The sequence below is a fragment of the Aotus nancymaae genome, unplaced genomic scaffold, assembly GCF_030222135.1.
Source record: "Aotus nancymaae isolate 86718 unplaced genomic scaffold, 86718_ANA_hifiasm-v0.15.2.pri h1tg000053l, whole genome shotgun sequence".
Taxonomy (NCBI): Eukaryota; Metazoa; Chordata; class Mammalia; order Primates; family Aotidae; genus Aotus; species Aotus nancymaae.
The window spans coordinates 5,348,918-5,369,302 of NW_026988467.1; the positions used below are offsets into that span (position 1 = coordinate 5,348,918).

At 45.2% G+C, this 20,385-nt stretch overlaps 1 long non-coding RNA gene across 1 annotated transcript; it reads right to left on the reverse strand.

Moving 5' to 3' along the window:
- Positions 1 to 567: 567 nt before the first annotated feature.
- LOC110568070 (uncharacterized) lies at positions 568 to 7,787 on the reverse strand. Its single transcript, XR_002478395.2, has 3 exons — positions 7,704 to 7,787; positions 7,193 to 7,302; positions 568 to 741 (listed from the first exon to the last, which is right to left on the reverse strand). It is a non-coding gene; the product is annotated as an uncharacterized LOC110568070 (long non-coding RNA).
- Between the last annotated feature and the right edge of the window lie 12,598 nt (positions 7,788 to 20,385).

The window sequence follows — 20,385 nt, forward strand, 5'->3', positions numbered from 1 at the left end:
CTGGGTGGTCTCATGGTTCTGCTTGACCTATGCGCTGATTGCTCCCAGATCTGTATCTCCAGACCCAGTCTCTCTCCTCTCCTGGGCTCCTCTTCCTACCTAGCTCCCCAATGCCTGGTAATGCTGAGCTCCACCTGCACGTCCCGCGGGAGCCTCAGAGTCGCTCTGTAGTGAGACGTGCTGTCATTATCCTCCTTGTTCTAGGCAGAAGCCTGCCCCTCGGGTTCCTGGGCCCAGGCATCAGTGTGCACCCGGTCGCTCACCTAGAACCCATCTGGGCCTTCTCTCTTTCCCTTACACTCTCGACTAGTGACTCACCAAGTTGACTGATTCTTCCACCTGAACAGCACCAGACCTTCCCCTGTCCCTCCCTCTGCTGGTGCCCAAGTCCAAGCTTTCCTGCCCCTCCTGTGATATTACGACAGCCACCTGGCTGTTCTTCCTGCCTCCAGCCTTCCATAAAAGCATTTGTGATGACGTTTCTTCCACGGTGAGACCTTTTTTTTTAAATCATAAAACAGTACTCTTTATTCTAAATTCTTTTTAACATAAACAATTAAAATTTTATTGAAAATGTATCTTTTTTTTTTTTATGCTTAGAGGTTTGATGTCCCCTTACCATTGCCCAAAGGACCAAGTCAAAGTCCCTTAGCATGACCTCCAAGGCCGTGGAGTCCCCATGGCGCCGTCCCTCCTGGGGCTCCTGTCATTAACCCAGGGCTTGCAATGATGGCTCTTGGCCTGTTTAAGAAAAAAAAACCCAAAAAGTTAAAAAATTGAGATATAATTTATATGTCATAGAATTCACACTTTTTTTTTTTTTTTTTTTGAGACAGGATCTTACTCTGCTGCCCAGGCTGGAGCACATTGGTGCAATCATAGCTCACTACAGCCTCAGCCTCAAGGGATCCTCCCACCTCAGCCTCCTAGGTAGCTGGGACTACAGGCAAAGGCTACAACACCCAGCTTTTTTTTTTTTTTTGTAGAGATGGGATTTTGCCATATTGCCCAGGCTGGTCTCAAACTCCTGGGCTCAAGTGATTCTCCTGCCTTGGCTTCCCAAAGTGCTGGGATTAGAAGCATGAGCCACCATGCCTGGTCCACACTTTTATTCTATTTTGTTATGCTTTTGAAGTGTGTAATTCAGTGGCTTCTAGTATATTCATGGAGCTGTGCAACCTTCATCACTATCAAATTGCAGATAGACTCATCACCCCTCAAGGAAACGCTGTACCCACCGGCAGCCGCCCTCCACATCCTGCAGCCATCCAGCCCGAGGCAACCGCTGACCCACTTTCTCACTCTGCAGATTTGCCTGCTGTGGACATTCTCATAGATGGAATCATACAATTGTGGTCTCTTGTGCTTGGTTTCTCTCACTCAGCAGAGTGTTTTCAAGATTCATCCGTACCGTAGCATGTATCAGAACTTCATCTCTTTTTATGGCTGAATAATCTTCCGCCTATGGGTAGACCACATCGTACTCATCCGTTCATTCATCAGCTGGCGAACCTTTGGGTGGCTTCCACTTTTGGGCTCTTCTGCATATTCTGCTGTGAACATTCAGGTACAGATCTTTGTGTGACGTGTGTTTTCAGTTCTCTTGGATGTATACATACCCCGAAGTGGAACTGCTGGGGACTGGGTTAACGTAACACTAGGTTTAACTTTTTGAGGAACTGCCAGACGGTTTTTCACAGCGGCTGCTCCATTTTCTATTCCCGCCAGCAGTGTATGAGGGTTCCCATTTATCCACATCCTCGCCAACATTTATTATTATCTGCCTTTTTAATTATAGCCATCCTAGAGGGTGTATCTCAGCTTGTTTTTATTTTTGTATGGCCTTTGAGCTAAGAACGGTTTTACATTTTAAAAGGGTTTTAAAACACACACACACACACACACACACACACACGCACACCCCCACCCAAGATATGCGATAGAGTTCATATGTGGCCTACAAAGTCTAAAATATTTACTCTCCGGCCCTTTAAGTTAGGCCATCCCTGCTCTTCTCCACCCCAGAGGAAAAAAGTCACTTTCCAGTTTATGCTTTTCTCACCTAGTTCCTTTACTGCCAGTGCCTGGCTTTCCCTTTTCTGCCTATTAGCTGCCTTCTCCTGAAGGCCCAGATGAAATCTCATTTCCTTGGGGAAAAGTTTCTTGGTTCCCTTTACATTCCCACTTGCATTTCCATTGTTTTGTGAATGTTCTCTTACATTGGACTATAGCGTTCATGTTGCTTATGTTTTTACCCCTAGAGTTCATCCGAGACAAAATGTTCTATTTTTACCCCTACAGTCTATAGGGAACAGCAATTGGGTTCTTTTTTTTTTTCATCTCCCTATGAGAAGTCTTGTGCTGAGCACAGGACATGTTTGTTAAATTAATGAGACACAGAAGGATAAGACAGACTACTTGGAAAATACTCTATCTTTTCGGAAAGCTTAAGATATAGGGGCCAGGCACGGTGGCTCACGTCTGTAACCCCAGCACTTTGGGAGGCTGAGGCAGGTGGATCACCTGAGGTCAGGAGTTCGAGACCGGCCTGGCCAACATGGTGAAACTCCGTCTCTGCTAAAAACACAAAAAATTAGCTCGGCATGGTGGTGGGCGCCTGTAATCCCAGCTACTTGGGAGGCTGAGGCAGAAGAATCACTTGAACCTGGGAGGTGGAGGTTGCAGTAAGTTAGAGGCACACAACTTACATCACAAGACTGCAGGAAGCGAGCGGCTGGGCACGGTGGCTCACGTCTATAATCCCAGCATTTTGGGAGGCCAAGGCGGGCAGATCACAAGGTCAGGAGATCGAGACCATCATAGCCAACATGGTGAAACCCCGTCTCTACTAAAAATACAAAAATTAGCTGGTCATGGTGGCTCATGCCTGTAATCCCAGCTCCTTGGGAGGCTAAGGCAGGAAAATTACTTGAACCAGGGAGGCAGAGGTTGCAGTGAGCCAAGATGACACCATTGCACCCCAGCCTGGCGACAGAGTGAGACTCTGTCTATTCGAGCAGTGTTTATTATTTTTAATTTATCATCACTACTTATCATTATTGTCATTGTTTGAGCACCTACTTGTGCCCAACACCGTGCCAGGCACCAGAGGCATGACTGTGAATGAGAAAGAAGTCATTGTGTAGAACTGAACAAGCTGCCTCGGCCTTAGCCACCCCTTTGATTCTTTTCCATTTGAAACTGTTTACTTTTGTCATGGTATGAAACAGCGTGTGTACATCACGGGGCATTTGAAATGTCATAGACACAAAGTCGCATTAACATTTTGGATTATTGATACATATGTATATATATACACCTAATTGCTTTCCACAGAACTGATGCTAATCTATCTTCCTACCGACATATTACCTCTGCACAAACTCTGCATTTTCTTTGTTTTTTTCAAGAAAAAACTGGAATCATTTTTCAATTCCTGGCCCATATCTATTATAGATAACATGGAAATTGTCTTTAGAGAAGATGATCACAAATGATTTCACCTTTTCTGATCAGTGATAACTTATTCAGTTGATTGGCTTCTAAACATCTTTGAGATATAATTCACATGCCATAACATTCACCATTTAAAGCATAAAACTCAGTGGTGCTTAGCACATTCAGAGTTGTGCAACTGTTACGACAAAAAGTTTAGATTTTCATCATCCCCGAGAGAAACTCTCGTGTCCCTTGACAGTCCCTCTCTATAACCTCACCCCCACCCACCACACTAGCTTTGCTCAACCACTAATCTACTCCCTGCCTCTGTAGATCTGCGTATCCTGGACATGTCGCGTACGTGGAATGACACAATATGTAGTCTTTCGTGACTAATTCACTCAGCGTCACGTTTCAATGTTCACCCATGTGATAGCATGTATCAGCGCGGCATTTTCTTGTTGAGTGAGATTGCATTGTTTAGATATGCTGCATTTTGTCTTTTTTTTTTTTTTTGAGACGGAGTTTTGCTCGTTACCCAGGCTGGAGTGCAATGGCGTGATCTCGGCTCACTGCAACCTCCACCTCCCGGGTTCAGGGAATTCTCCTGCCTCAGCCTCCTGAGTAGCTGGGATTACAGGCATGTGCCACCATGCCCAGCTAATTTTTTGTATTTTTAGTAGAGACGGGGTTTCACCATGTTGACCAGGATGGTCTCGATCTCCTGACCTCATGATCCACCTGCCTCGGTCTCCCAAAGTGCGGGGATTACAGGCGTGAGCCACCGCGCCCGGCCACATTTTGTCTGTCTGTTCCTCAGTTCACAGACATTTGGGTTGTTTCTACTTTTCGTCAGTCATCCCTTTGAATGCCAGCGTCCACTCAACCACCCCGGCTGGCCACGCAGGCCCCCTCTTCCTCTAGCCTGGAGAGCTCCCTCGTGATGATGTTTGGATGCTGTCGTTCCTAAAATGACAGCATGGCATGTGATGGAGCCTGTGGTAGTCATTAGAGTTCATTAACAAATTGTCATGGCCTTTTTTTTTTCTTTGGCAGGGTCCTTTGCTCCGTTGCCCAGGCTCAAGTGCAGTGGCACAATCGTGGCTCAGTGCAGCCTCGAACTCCTGGGCTCCAGTGATTCCCTTGCTTCAGCCTACTGAGTAGAAAGGTAAGACTACAGGCATGTGCCACCCATGTGCCACCCCATGTGGCTAATTTTTTTATTTTGTAGAGGCGAGGTCTCGCTGTGTTGCCCAGGCTGGTCTCAAACTCCTCGCCTCAAGCGATCCTCCTGCGTCGGCCTCTCAAAGCCTGCTGGGGATTACGGGCATGAGCCACTGTGCCTAACCAGGGTTCTTCTCTTCTAAGTTTCCATAGGATTGCACTCCCCACTCCTTTTACGGTTGGGGTGGCCACGTGACTTACTCTGACCAATGCAATCTGAGTCCAGTGATGTCTGTCGCTTTGGGTGGAAGCTTGCTATGATTCGGCCCTGTGTCCCCACCCAAATCTCATCTGGAATCGTAATCCCCAGGTGTCAAGGGAGGGACCTGGCGGGAGGTGGCTGGATGATGGGGGCGGGTTCCCCTGTGTGTTCTCATGACAGTGAGGGAGTTCTCATGTCATCTGATGGTTTTATGATGGCAATTTCCCCTGCTCTGTCCTCCCATCTGCCACCTTGTAAAGAAGGTGCCAGCTTCACCTCACCTTCCGCCACGACTGTAAGTTTCCTGAGGACTCTCCAGCCATGCAGAACTGTGAGTCGATTAAACCTCTGTCCTTTATAAATTACCCAGTCTTGGGCAATTTTTTAATAGCAGTGTGAGAACAGACTAATACAAAGCTCTAAGAGCCAGAGTGCATTTTTTGTCCTGTTTTCTTCCCTATGCTGCAGTGGCCGTGGGAGTGTATGGCAGATCATGTCTCCCTCTGCCTGGATGACCCTGCCAATGAGAACCTTCTGGATCATATTGGGCAGACCCTATGGATCTTGGAGGTTGTGTGGGCCCATGCCTGATCTAGCCTGTCTGACCAACAGTTCTATGGGAGTTCACTCAGGACAGGAGCTGGAGTGACTGCTGCAGGGGGCGGGGTTGACCCAGGACCTGAGGACGAGGGGATGGGTAGACAGAGGGTGGAGGAAGGGAGGGGGCCGGGAACAACCAGAGGCAGGTACCTGCCACCCCCTGGAAAGCTTTAACTGAGATGGCTACTTGCAAAGATGACATTCCCACTCGGTTTTAGTTCCAGGAGTAAAACTGCTTCGAGAGTAATCATTACTCAGCCTCCCTCTCCAGGGAGATATTCCATTATTGAGCACTTTATTATAGTTCTTGGGTGAATTTGGATTTCTCACTCTGTGTTTAATGCTTCTTTGAAATGAATCCAGCGGTAAAATATCCCTGCTCTTTTTGGATCACGCGATTGTCCAATTCTGGTGCACAAGAAGAAAAAGACAGCTGGTGTGTTTCTAGCACAGCTCCAGTGCAGCAATGGCCAAGGCCTCTCAGAGTGAATTATGTTCTTGTCCAAGGAGCTACCTTTGGGATGGGGGTGACGGTGTCACCCTGTCTGTCTTATACATGACCAAGTGCTCACCCATGAAGCCAGACTAGAGATTGAAAAGCACTCCACACCTGGGCATGGTGGCTCATGACTGTAATCCCAGCACTTTGGGAGGCTGAGGTGGGTGGATTACTTGAGTCCAGGAGTTCGAGACAAGCCTGGGAAACATGGTGAAACCCCATCTCTATTCAAGTCATTATTTATACATATAAAATAAAAAAGCCCTCCACATCCCTTTATTGCTGGAGATCACACTGTTTTCTGCAACTTTCATTAATCTCATTCTTTAGAAATAATGACACGGATTATTTTAGTACCAGTATGAGTTAATTTACCAGAATGGTTTCAGCATTAAGGTGTGGACTGAATTTCAGGAAAATACTGTAATTAGCATTGCTTATTGCTTTTTACTTGAAGGTAAAAGATAAATCAGAGAAACAATATCCCAGTAAGGGCCCCTGCAGGCGGTCCATCCCGACCAAGACAGAGGCAGAGGACAAACAATGGCTACACTTTACTCTGAAGTGACTACATCACCTTCTTCTGGGCCAAGAAGCCCAGGTGCAGATGTTTTCTCTGCGGGGAGTGTGCTGAGCTGGGTTTTATGGGCTGCAAACTCCTATCAGAAGTTGATAAAGTTCTGGGCCATTAGTTCTTTGCTGATTGGAAAAGAATTTCATAAGCCCAGAGTGTGAAACACCTAGAGATGAATCATCCACGTGGGCCGGTTCCCCTAAAAAGAGAAAAAGTCTCCGCCGGTGTAAACACACACATGCACCCACAAATGCACCCACAAACCTTAAACTTTATCAGAGTCTCAAGTAAGTGATGGAATCGGCTGTGTGTGTGGCTCACGCCTGTAATCTCAGCACTTTGGGAGGCCGAGGTGTGTGGATTACCTAAGGTCAGGCGTTCAAGACCAGTGTGGCCAACATGGTGAAACACTGTCTCTACTAAAAATACAAAAATAAAAATTAGCCGATGTGGTGGCAGGCACCTGTAGTCCCAGCTACTCGGGAGGCTGAGGCAGGAGAATCGCTTGAACCCGGGAGGCAGAGGCTGCACTGAGTCCTGATGGTACCACTGTACTCTAGCCTAGGACTGGAGTTTTCTACCAGAGGGTCATCATCTGGGCGTCTGTTATTTTTTCTTTTGAGGCCCAGTTTTCATAAAAAAGAATGAAACTTACAACTCTTAAAAATGGGTAGGATGCGGCACTCTTCATGGACTTAATCTAATTGTCACGTGAGGTGAGTCAATGGTCATGACTTGTACGGAGTGAAGATACAGTGAGACTGTCTAAAAAAAAAGTGACGGAATCAGACAGATAATATGTGGACAACCCCTTCCCAAATTACAACCAGAAAGTGAAATCTGACAGAAGGGAAGAACAGGGCGGCCCTGGGGCTTCCAGTCACTGGAAGAGACAGGTCCACGTGCGCATGGTGTCACGTGCAACCAGCGCCTGCCATGCGGAGACCTGCGTGTGTGAGTGTCCCCAGCCTGGTGGCTCAGCCATCTCCTGGGACCACAACCACAGCTTCCTCTGTGGCTCCAGTCACCTCCTGTCCTTTCAGAAGGCCACTCACAAGACACACTCCCTTCCCGTGGTGACTGGTCACCTTATTCATGAAGCAATGACTAAGGACTGGTTTCTCAGAGACAAGCTATGCTGAGAATGTCTGAGGGCACCCCAATACCTTGGAGTTGCTGGACTTCTGAACGTTTTCTAAATCATCTTTCACAGCCGTTCATCTTCTGCCACATGGATTCCAGGCTCAGTCATGAGAGAGAGAGGTTCAATTAGCCATGGCATTTTCCACCAGAGGGTCAACATCTGGGCCTCTGTTATTTTTCTTTTGTGGCCCCATTTTCACGAAAACGAATAAAATTTTCAGCTCTTAAAAATATCTAAGATGCGCCCGGCGCCGTGGCTCATGCCTGTAATCCCAGCACTTCGGGAGGCGGAGGCGGGAGGATCATGAGATCAGGAGATCGAGACCATCCTAGCTAACATGGTGAAACCCCATCTCTACTAAAAATGCAAAAAAATTAGCCAGATGTGCTGGCGCACGCCTGTAATCCCAGCTATTCAGGAGGCTGAGGCAGGACAATTGCTTGAACCCAGGAGGTGGAGGTTGCAGCGAGCTGAGATCTTGCCACTGCACTCCAACCTGGGAGACAGATCAAGACTCTGTCTCAAACAATAACAACAACAACAAAACAAAAAAAAACCTAGGATGCGGCACTCTTCATGGATTTAATCAATTATGTGAGATGAGTCAATCAATGGTCTTGAATTGTTTGGGTAAAGTAAACGAGGCACAACGAGACCACTGGCGATGGGTCAGAAGGGGCTCCCTGGCTTCACCCTCCACTGCCCTGGGGGGTCCGCGCTTCCCCCAGCGCCGTGTTGGGGCGGTGCTGCCCTCAAAGGCCTGCTGTCATGGACTTTCCCCTGACCCTGAAATTTCCCCCATTTGTCTGAGCTAAGGACAACTTCCTGGAGGCTGCAATACTGCAGTGGGACCCGGTGATGAAGTGCCATAAACAGTTAATACAAATTCTGCCAACAAGTTTAGCTTTAACAGCGAGTCTTAAAATGGATAAGAGAAAGAAAGAGAGAAGGAAAAAGGAAAGGGGAGACAGAGAGAGACAAAGAAAAAGAAAAAGAGAGAGATTTTCTGGCATTCATCCTGAGCATGTCAGCCGCAAACTGGTTTAGGCCAGTGAGACAGGACGTTCTGCAGAGCAAAGATCATGTGACCACACAGTGTGAACAAACAGATGGTGTATCATTAACAAACGCAAGGCTGCCTTTCCTAGTCTCCCCAGGGTGTCAGTGACCCAGGCGATTTAATTAAAAACATTTAAAAAAAAGTGACAAGGGCCAAAGTTTTATCCTGTTTAAATTCAACCTCATCAAAAAAGTTGCGGTGGGGGGAGGCTGTTCCCTTCCTTAAAACATCCACATCTAAGCCCCTCGGGGAAGAGGCACCAACGTGTGGGTCAGTGGCACCGTCAGGCCTCTGGTCACTGGGCATTGATCCAGAAATGCGGCCAGGGCAGGGGCAGCTCCAGGACAGAGACCAGCTCCCCTCCCGTCGGCCTCCTGGGGACACAGGACAGGCAAGCTGCAGGGAGCGTAGGAGGTTTTCTGGACCAGGCTGTGTACACAGTTCGTCCTGAGTACAAACAAGCAGGTGGCCAGTCTCACCTTTGTTCTAAGAAGTGGGATCCAGGCAGGCCAGGAGGAGGCCCAGAGTAGCTATCAGGAGATGCTGGGGCCCAGCCAGGGCTTCCACCCCTGCGGGAGCGGGGCAGGGGCTTGGAGTCGGACACCCAGCACTGTCCTCACTTAAAGCTCTCCAGCAATGGCAGCGTAAAGTGATGGTCCAGGGGCGGACGGTTGGGACTCAGGAAGCTTCTTCCCAAATATCCCTGCCCCACTGTCTGCCAGCGACAGACACTGTGCTGAAGTTAGCCTCTGCACGGTCACCTGTAAAACTGTGATAACATGGGAAGGTCAAGTGAAGGCCTCAGGACACTGCCTGGCCATTGAGAGTACTCTGTCATGCAGGTGGGCATGGGGCTGTCCAGAATTGAGCTCGCTCTTTCCTTCCTTCCTTCCTTTTTTTCTTCTTTTGAATTGGAGTCTTGCTCTGTCACCCAGGCTGGAGTGCAGTGGCACGATCTCAGCTCACTGCAACCTCCACCTCCCGGGTTCAGGCAATTCTTCTGACTCAGCCTCCCGAGTAGCTGGGACTACAGGTGTGTGCCACTATGCCCAGCTAATTTTTTTTTTTTTTAAATTTTTAGTAGAGAGGGGGTTTCACCAACTTCACCAGGCTGGTCTCAAACTCCTGACCTCGTGATTCACCCACCTTGGCCTCCCAAAGTGCTGGGATTACAGGCATGAGCCACTGTGCCCGGCTATGCCCAGCTGATTTTTATATTTTGAGTAGAGATGGAGTTTCACCATGTTGGCCAGGCTGGTCTCAAACTCTTCACCTCACCCAGGCTGGAGTGCAGTGGTGTGATCGTGGCTCACCCAGACTAGAGTGCAGTGGTGTGATCATGGCTCACCCAGGCTGGAGTGCAGTGGTGTGATCGTGGCTCACCCAGACTAGAGTGCAGTGGTGTGATCAGGCTGGAGTGCAGTGGTGTGATCAGGCTGGAGTGCAGTGGTGTGATCAGGCTGGAGTGCAGTGGTGTGATGGTGGCTCACTGCATGCTACAGCCCTGACCTCTCTGGCTCAAGCAATCCTCCCACCTTAGCCTCCCAAAGTTCTGGGATTACAGGTGTATGCCACCAAACCTGGCCTCAAGACTTTTAAGGACCATATTATGGTGAATATCCTTTTTGTGAACATCGTTTTAAAAATGAGTGTATAAAGAAAGTTTTTCCTCAAATGCATGCTTGTTTATTGCTTAGTTTTGCTTGCTTTTGAGCCCTACGGAAACGGCATCGTGTTGGCGTATTCTAGGACTTTTCCCCCCGCTTTGCGTCTTGTTTCCAGGTTTCATCTACGTTATTACTTGGCAACTGATGTTTTCCTGTGGCCCTTACAGGCAGCCATCTTTCTGAACTATCATTCTGTTTTAAATAATATATCTACACATTCTTTTGGTTTTGTATAAAGAAAGTCATATCATCTACAAATAACAACTGTCTTGTTTCTTCCTTTCTAATCTTTATGTTTGGAATTTATTTTTCTTGTTATTATCTTGAATGCCAGTATATTTTGGGAACAGCAGCTATATAGTAGCATTCTTGTCTTGCATCTTAATCTTAAAGGGAACATTCAGATGTTTTAAAATTCATGTTGCTGACTGGGTGTAGTGGCTTACACCTGTAATCCCAGCACTTTGGGAGGCTGAGGCAAACAGATTACCTGAGGTCAGGAGTTCGAGACCAGCCTGGCCAACATGGTGAAACCGCATCTCTACTTAAAATACAAAATTAGCTGAGCATGGTGGCTCATGCTTGTAGTCCCAGCTACTCAGGAGGCTGAGACAAGAGAATCTCTTGAATCCGGTAGGCGAAGGTTGCAGTAAGCAAAGATTGTGCCGCTGTACTCCAGTCTGGGTAAAAGGAGGGAAACTTTGTCTCAAAAAATAAATAATAAATTAACTTAATTTAATTTATGTTGTTGTTTGTGTATATTCTCTTTATCAGGTTAAAGTTTTCTTTTAGTCTACTGAAGTTTTTTGTGGGTTTCTTAATTAAAATGAGTAGGAAATTTTGTCAACACTCTTTTCTGCATCTATTGAGATGATTAAATCTGTTGATTTATTGAATGTATTGAATTCTCAGTCTGTTGCTGTGGTGAATGACTGCCCGGAGTTACTTAAATTAGAGATTAAGGGCAGGCACAGTCCTCCAGACTACCAAGTCAGCCCAAGAATTTTGACATCATCAGTTCAGGGGTCCTCAGGGCCATTCTCAGACCAACCAGGTACAAATTCTGGAGTCTGAACTCCCTCAGGTTCAGACAAGAACTCAGGATTCAGACTAGAACGATGCACAAAACTCAGGAAAATGCTATACTTACTATTACAGTGTTAGTATAGCAAAAGGATAGAAAGAGAACCAGCCCACAGAAGAAATAGGTGCAAAGGGAAGAATCTGGAATTGGGAGGTTTTCAAACAGAAAGCTTTTGTGTTCTCAGGGATGCAATCCTCTCTTTGCATCAGTGTGTGACAACATGCAGGGCATTGCCAACCCAGGACACCCACCTAAACTTTGGTGTCCAGCATTTTGATTGAGGCTTCATTATATAGGCATGAATGATTGAGCTGCTGCCCATGTGGCTGATCTCAATCTCTAACGATGTGCACACCTCCTCTCTCCCTGCCAAGATCTGGCTTTCAGTGGCCCAGAGCCCTAACCCTCTAATCACATGGTTGGACTTTCTGGCATGGTCAGCCTCCACTCTGAATGATTTCATTAGCATAAACTATATGGTGTGGTCCAAAGGGTCCACTGTGAGTCACCTCATTAGCATAAACTAGCAGGTGTGGCCAAAAAAGCCCACCATGAGTAACAAAGGCCCTCCTATTACTCAGGAAATTTCAAGGGTTTAGAGGTTAACTTCCAGGTGGTGAGACAAATACCAGATCTGTCTTTGAGTAAAGTTAATTCTTCATGACATACGTAGATTTTATATCAATCCATCCTTGCATTCCAGGAGTAATATGACATTATCTTTTTAAAACATGGCTAGATCTATTTTGCTAATAGTTAAAAAGACTTTGGACCTATGTTTGTGAATGAGCTTGGTTTATGATTTTTCTCTTACTGATCTTGTCTAGTTTTTAAATTAAAATTATACTGAGCTCATAGAATGAGTTGGAGAGTGTTCTCTTTCTTTGTGTGTGCTGGAAGAATTTTTGTTAGATTGGAATATTTGTCTCATGGAAGTTTTGAGCAATTCACCTGTAAAACTCTCAGAGCCTGTGTTTTGTTGTGGCAAGATTTTTAATACTATTTCGATTTCTTTAATAATTGTGGACTATCCAACTTTCTATTTCTTCTCGAGTCAGCATAATTATATTTTTCTAGAAATTTGTCTATTTTATCTAATTTTCAAATATATCATCATAAAACTGTTTATTCTCTTATTTTTAAAATTTCTGCTGTATTTGTAGTCACATACCTTCTGCTGGGTTTGTAGTTAAATATTTATGTCTTTTCTTTTTTCTTGATCAATATAGTACCAGAGATAGGTCTATTTTATTAGACTTTTCAAAGGGCCAGCATATAGCTTTCTTGATTCTATCTACTGTATGATATTATTCCCCCTATTAATTACCTGCTCTTTTTTTATTACCTTCTCCCTTTCCTTTCTTTGGATTTATGTTTTCCGCCTGTACCTTTGTTAGTTGAAGTCAGCTTGTTACTTTTCAAACTGTATTATTTCCAAATATATGTATTTAAAACTATGCATTTCCTTCTGAGTGCAGCTTTCACTATGCTAGTTCTAAATAATATTTTTTAAATTCTTGTTTTGAGTATTTCTAAATTTTTATTATTTGAGCCATGAACTATTTAGAATTCTGTTTTTAAATTTCAATACACAAGAACTTTATAGGGCCAGGCGCAGTGGCTCACACCTGTAATCCCAGCACTTTGGGAGGCCAAGGCGGGTGGATGACGAGGTCAGGAGTTCAAGACCAGCCAGGCCAACATGGTGAAACCTCGTCTCTACTAAAATACAAAAATTAACTGGGTGTGGTAGAGGGCGCCTGTAATCCTAGCTACTTGGGAGGCTGAGGCAGGAGAATTGCTTGAACCGGAGATTTGGAGGTTGCAGCGAGCCAAGATTGCACCACTTCACTCCAGCTTGGGCACACAGCGAGACTCCATCTCAAGAAAAGAAAAAGAACGTCATAATTTATCTTTTTGCTATTTACTTCTACTTAATCACATTTTGTTTAAAGAACGTGATGGTTGTGATACTAATTTTTTGAAATTTGTTGAGATATGCCTTCTGACCTCAGATCTGATTAATTTTTGTAGCCATTTTATGAGTTCTTAAAAAGTATGGACATTCTCTAATAATTGCTTTTAGGGTTTTATATATGTTCATTACATCAAAATTGTTAAACAAATTGTTCAAATATGTTTATTGATTTTTTTTTTTTTTTTTTTTTTTGAGATGCAGTCTTGCTCTGGCACCCAGGCTGGAGTGCAATGGTGCGATCTCAGCTCACTGCAACCTCTGCCTCTCCAGTTCAAGCAATTCTCCTGCTTCAGGCTCCTGAGTAGCTGGGATTACAAGTGCCTGCCACCATGCCCAGCTAATTTTTTTGTATTTTTAGTGGAGACAGGGTTTCACCATATTGGCCAGGCTGGTCTCAAACTCCTGACCTCAGGTGATCTGCCTCCCTTGCGCTGGTATTACAGGTGTGAGCCACCATGCCTGGCCTCTGTTGCTTTTAATGTATATGGTATGAGACATTTTTATTAGATGCACATACATTTAGAATTATTATATCTTCTTGGTAACATGAAAATTTCATTTTTGTATAGGAACCTTTTCTGTCTTAGAGTCCTTGTGTGTGTGTCATACTGATGTGGTTATGCCAGTTCTCTTTTGTTTAATATTTTTTTGCTGTCTTTTCCCCGCCTTTTGCTTTCAACTTTTCCACGCCCTTTTGCTTTAGATGTCTCCCTAACAGGGTTTACCCAAGGTTGTCAATGTCTGCCTCTTAACTCATGAGTTAGACCCATTTATATTTTGGGGGACGATGAACATTGTGATATGTCAGTTTCCAACATCTCCCTGGGGGAGTATACTGGAAAGTGTGTCAAGATCATGTATATTTTCTAGTAATCAAAGCACGTGATGTGTCAATTCCAGTATGTTGGTTCTCTTGACTACTCTTCTTCAATAAAGTTAACAGTTTTGGATCTTGAGAAAATGTTATTTTTTGGTTAAGTATGGGGTAAAGTGAAATCTTTGGGAAATTAGTGAATTCTCATGATTTCTCAAAGCTTTTCTTGGGAAACTCCAAGAGGCAGCATGGGGGAGAGAAAGCATGGGCTCCAGTGCCCCATTCTCTAGCTGCATGATTTGGAGAAAATTCCTTATCTCGGTGACTCTGTATCTTTATCTTGAAATTGAGAATTCACTCCTGCCTGAGATTTTTTTACCATGTGGATGGAAGCACGTGGCACATAGCAGGGACTGAATGAATGTTCCCAGGTCGGCTCTCCCTCCTCTTTCTAGAACTGTGGCCTTGGTGGTATCAAGAACACTTGGTAAATATTACAAGTAAGATAAGGCATTGTGATTATTACTCGTTAAAATCACTTTGTTTCCTGACTTAGGTGATTCATCCAACCCAGAGAGAGGTTTGTGTTGTGTTCTGGCTGGCAAAAACTTTGCAAAACAAGGAATGCTGCTTTTCATCAGCCTATTCTGCATTGGTGGTGATGTCAGTCTATACCCACATCAATTTCAGGTAATAACAAGTGTGTGAGCTTTCTGAAGCTTTTTGTTTACTTATTTGTTTTAGGGTCATTCAACTGTGACTCGGGTAATATCATTGCATTCTTGAGAATTCACAGAGATCAAAACACAGATGTGAAATGGGGCCAGAAAGAGTAAGGCGTTCCCAGTGTGTGAGAGTAAAAAAAGCACAAGAAAGCTAAACCATTCAATGTCTGCATCTCGTGTAGATGAGAAACTTAGCAGTATCCTCTTTTCTGGACTTTGGCGACCAATCATATCTGATAAAACAGGGTCTCATTACTTTCCCCCCGTTTATATCATCTTCAAACATTCTGAGAGTCTACAGGAATAGAGGCAAACAGGTGTCATGTGACTGGTCATTTTAGCCAAAGGTATTTGAGCATTACTCTGTGTTTCGCATTTGTTTTGGTCAAATTTATTTAGATTTCAAACTCTCCAGCAGTTTGAAATCTAAAAAGGAAAGATTAGATAGAGGAAGTGTGCAAATAACAAGGTGGAAAACTCGGCCATGAACTTGAGGGTTGGTTTGTTTGTTTGTTTGAGGCAGAGTTTCACTCTTGTTCCCTAGGCTGGAGTGCAGTGGCACAATCGCAGCTCACAGCAACCTCTGCCTCCCGGGTTCAAACGATTCTCCTGCCTCAGCCTCCTGAGTAGCTGGGATTATAAGTGCACGCCACCATGCCTCGCTAATTTTTTGTATTTTTAGTAGAGATGGGGTTTCACCATGTTGGCAGGCTGGCCTTGAACTCCTGACCTCAGGTGATCCACCCACCTCGGCCTCCCAAAGTGCTGGGATTACAGGCATGAGTCAACACACCTGGCCTGAACTTGAGTTTTTAAATGCATGGTATGGTTTGACTAAGTTGGAAATCATGGGATAATCTGGAAAGGTTTATTAGAGAGGCTAATGGTGGGGAGGTAGGTACCCAGAATCTTGGACTAGTGATGACTGACCGTTTCCGGCTGTGTGATCTTGGGCAAGCTGCTTCACTTCTCTGTCTCTCAATGTCTTCCATCATGAAGAGAGAACACTGGGAGCCTTCTCTGTGTGGTAGTTGTAAGGATGAAAAGAGTTGGTCTATATGAAGCGCCTGCCTCAGTCTAGGGCTTCTCAGCCAGCATGCAGGGCATATGGGCTTCAAACAGATGAAGAGGGTGCTGATCCCAGGTACCTGGCTGTGAACATCCTCATCTGCTTACCCCGGTGGAGCGTCTGTCCCAAAACATTGCACTTTTTTTTTCTGAGATGGAGTCTCGCCCCATCATGCAGGCTAGAGTGCAATCTCGGCTCACTGCAACCTCTGCCTCCCAGGTTCAAGCAATTCTCCTGCCTCAGCCTGCAGAGTAGCTGAGCTTACAAGTACATGTCACCATGCCTGGCTAATTTTTTGTATTTTTAGTAAAGATGGGGTTTCACCATGCTGGCCAGGCTGGTCTCAAACTCCTGACTTTGTGATCCTCCCCCCTCCATCTCCCAGAGTGCTGTGATTACAGGCATGAGTCACTGCACCTGGCCTTTTTTTTTTAGACGGAGTTTCGCTCTTGTCACCTAGGCTGGAGTGCAGTGGTGCAATCTCAGCTCACTGCAACCTCTGTCTCCTGGGTTCAAACAATTCTCCTCCCTTGGCCTCCCAAGTAGCTGGGATTACAGGAGCCCACCACCACTTCCAACTAATTTTTTGTATTTTTAGTAGAAATGGGGTTTCACCATGTTGGCCAGGCTGTTCTTGAATTCCTGACCTCAGGTGATCCACCCACCTTGGCCTCCCAAAGTGCTGGAACTACAGGTGTGAATCACTGCACCCGGCCAAATATTGCACTTTCTATGAAGGCCATGATATAACAGAGCTTGAAGGGCACTGCCAGGCCCAATTCTCTGGGCCTGAGAGTGTGACTGTCTTAGTAGTTGAATATATTGATGTGGCAAGACAAGGTCCTTGTTAAGAATCTGACCTTGGGCTTTTGACTTCAGAGGTTTTCGAGCTCAATTTCAGAAAACCTCTCAACTTCAGAGGTTTTCTACTCAATCTGTTGGCCACACAAGTATTCAACACTGTGAGCACAGCTAAGACCAAAAGCAACTGACGTGATCTGTACCTCTCATAATACCAAGAGTTAAAATACAATCTGAATTAAAAATGTGAAAGATTCTTCTGTGTAAGCATTTGTACTGGGGGCTAAATTCCTAAGCCCTTTGTCCACCTCTCAGAGAGAGTTAAAAGCTGCCACACCTGGAGACGGGTGATTTTGTGGAATGGCTGACTCTGTGCTGCCCTGCCTGTCATGTGACTAGTGACTCCAGGGGTTTGGACTGAATGTGCTTGGTGCAATGAGTAAGCAAAATATTGGTCATCACAGAAGGTGAGGTGGGCACGCCAGGGCTCCTGATGCTGATCTTTCTACTTTTGTGTATGTTTGACAATTTTCATAATTAAAAGTTTTATTTTTAATGTGCTTGGATGAGACGGTTGCGGTGGCTCACGCCTGTAATCCCAGCACTTTGGAAGGCGGAGGCAGGCAGATCACATGGTCAGGAGATTGAGACCAGCCTTGGCCAACATGGTGAAACCCCGCCTCTACTAAAAATACAAAAAATTAGCCGGGCATGGTGGCACCTGCCTGTAGACCCAACTACTTGGGAGGCTGAAGCAGGAGAATCGCTTGAACCCGGGAGGCAGAGGTTGGAGTGGGCTGAGATCGAGCCACTGCACTCCAGCCTGGGTGACAGAGTGAGACTCCATCTCAAAAAAAAAAAAAAATGTGCTTGGATAATTAAAAACTCACATATAAAATAAAGCATGATATCCAATTACGATTAACTGTTATTTATATTCTTGTTTGTTGTTGATGTTATTTATATTATTATGAAATTTTCTGGCCAGACACAGTGGCTCACAACTGAAATTCCAGCACTGTGGGAGGCCGAGACAGGAGGATCACTTAAAAGAGTTCAAGATCAGTCTGGGCAACATAGTGAGACCCTGCCTTCGTCTGTTCTCACACTGCTAATAAAGACATACCTGAGACTGGGTAATTCATAAAGGAAAAAGATTTAATTAACTCACAGTTCAGCGTGGCTGAGGAGGCCTCAGGAAACTTACAATCATGGTGGAAGGGGAAGCAAATACGTCCTTCACATGGCAGCAGCAAGAAGTGCTGAGCAAAAAGGGAAAAGCCCCTTATAAAACCATCAGCTCTCGTGAGAACTCACGCACTATCACGAGAATGGCAGCTCCGGGGCAGCCATCCCCATGATTAAATTACCTCCCATCCCTCCCACAACACGTGGGGATTATGGGAACTAGAATTCAAGATGAGATTTGGGTGGAGACACAAGCAAATCATGTCAGATCCCATCTCTACAGAATAAAAATAGGAAATTCGCCAGGGGTAGTAGTTCATGCCTGTAGTCCCAGCTACTCAGGAGACTGAGGCAGAAGGATTGCTTGAGCACAGGGGATCAAGGCTGCAGTGAGCTGTGATCACCCACTGCACATTGGCCTGGGCAACAGAGCGAGACTCTGTCTAAAAAAAAAAAAGCCATGAGTCATGAGTTAAGTTTCACAGTAACAAATGAATAATAATTAAAAATAGCAGCCTCATACATTTACACACTTGTACTTACATGAGATAGGCACACGGCAAATATTATCGCATAGAATTCTCACCACAACCCAGTGATCTAGGTGCTTTATCACCTCCACTTTATGGACCAGGAGACAGGCACAAAGAGTAACCCGTCCAAGGCCACACAGTCAGTAAGTGACAGAACGAGGATTCAAACCCAGGCCAACCAGCCCCATAGTCCATGCTCTTAGGCTAGATAGGCTTGTGCCACAGTTTACCTTCACCCCTAGTATCTGGCCAAAATTTCCTCTGACTTTGGGGAGGGAGCCAGGTGCCGGCCTCAGCACCGTTTCTGGCTTCTTTGAACTTGTGCGTGTGAATGCAGAAGTCACCACTGTAGTCAACTTAATGTCAGGATCATAAATAAGAATAATAATTAGGATATTGTGTTAATATAGGTATATTCCCTTTCAAAATATAGGTAAGTATTGTAGACGCTCCTCGAAGAAAATATCTTCTGTCTGCTCTTATCTTGAAATTCTGCCAGTCAGGATCACCTGAGGTCAGGAGTTCGAGACCAGCCTGGCCAGCATGGTGAAACCCTATCTCTACTAAAAATACAAAAAAATAGCCAAGCATGGTGGTGGGTGCCTGTAATCCCAGCTACTTGGAAGGCTGAGGCAGGGAATCACTTAAACCTGTGAGGCAGAGGTTGCAGTGAGCTGAGATTGCACCATTGCACTCCAGTCTGGGTGACAGAGCAAGACTCTGTCTCAGAAAATAAGAAAAAAGTGAGGGCTAGGTGCAGTGGCTGACGCCAGCCTGGGCAACAGTGTGAGACTCTGTCTCTACTAAAACAATATTTTATAGCTGGACATGGTGGTGTGTGCCCATAGTTCCAGCCACTCAGGAGGCTGAGCTGGGAGGGCCGCCTGGGCCCAGGAAGTCGAGGCTGCAGTGAGCCGCGATCACGCCACTGCACTCCAACCTGGGTGACAAAGTGAGACCTTGTCTCTGAAAAAATAAAATGAAAATTCTGTCATTCAGCTGAAGAATAAATAGATCATTATAATTGTGAGGGAAAAAAATGCTGCAGTAACTGATGGTGAGAGATTAATAATTTATTTAACAATTATTTAACAACTATTAAAAACATTCCAAAGTAAATAAATAGAGAATATGAATAGTGAGAGTGTATTAGCGAGATAACTTTAAGAAGGACATTGTGCCAACAAAGGTTCATAAAATGTAAATAATTGATAAGGCAGGATAAGAGAAATTAAATTATATCATAATTCCAATTGCGGAATCGTTTAACTGATTGATATTTATAACATTATATAAAACCTTTTTTTTTTTTTGAGACGGAGTCTTGCTCTTGTTGCCCAGGCTGGAGTGCAATGGTGTGATCTCGGCTCACTGCAACCTCCACCTCCCAGGTTCAAGTGATTCTCCTGCCTCAGCCTCTCTAATAGCTGGGATTACAGTTGTGCGCCACCATGCCCAGCTAATTTTTGTATTTTTAGTAGAGATGGGGTTTCACCATGTTGGCCAGGCTGATCTTGAACTCCTGACCTCAGGTGATCCTCCCGTCTCGGCTTCCCAAAGTGTTAGATTACTGGTGTGAGCCACCAGGCCGGTCCATATCAATCTTATAGGCAGTTACAACATTAAAGGAATGTTTACAGGCCGGGCTCAGTGGCTCACTCCTGTAATCCCAGAACTTTGGGAGGCCGAGGCAGGCAGATCACTTGAGATCAGGAGTTTGTGAACAGCCTGGCCAACATGGTAAAACCCCATCTCTACCAAAAATACAAAAATTAGCTGGGCATG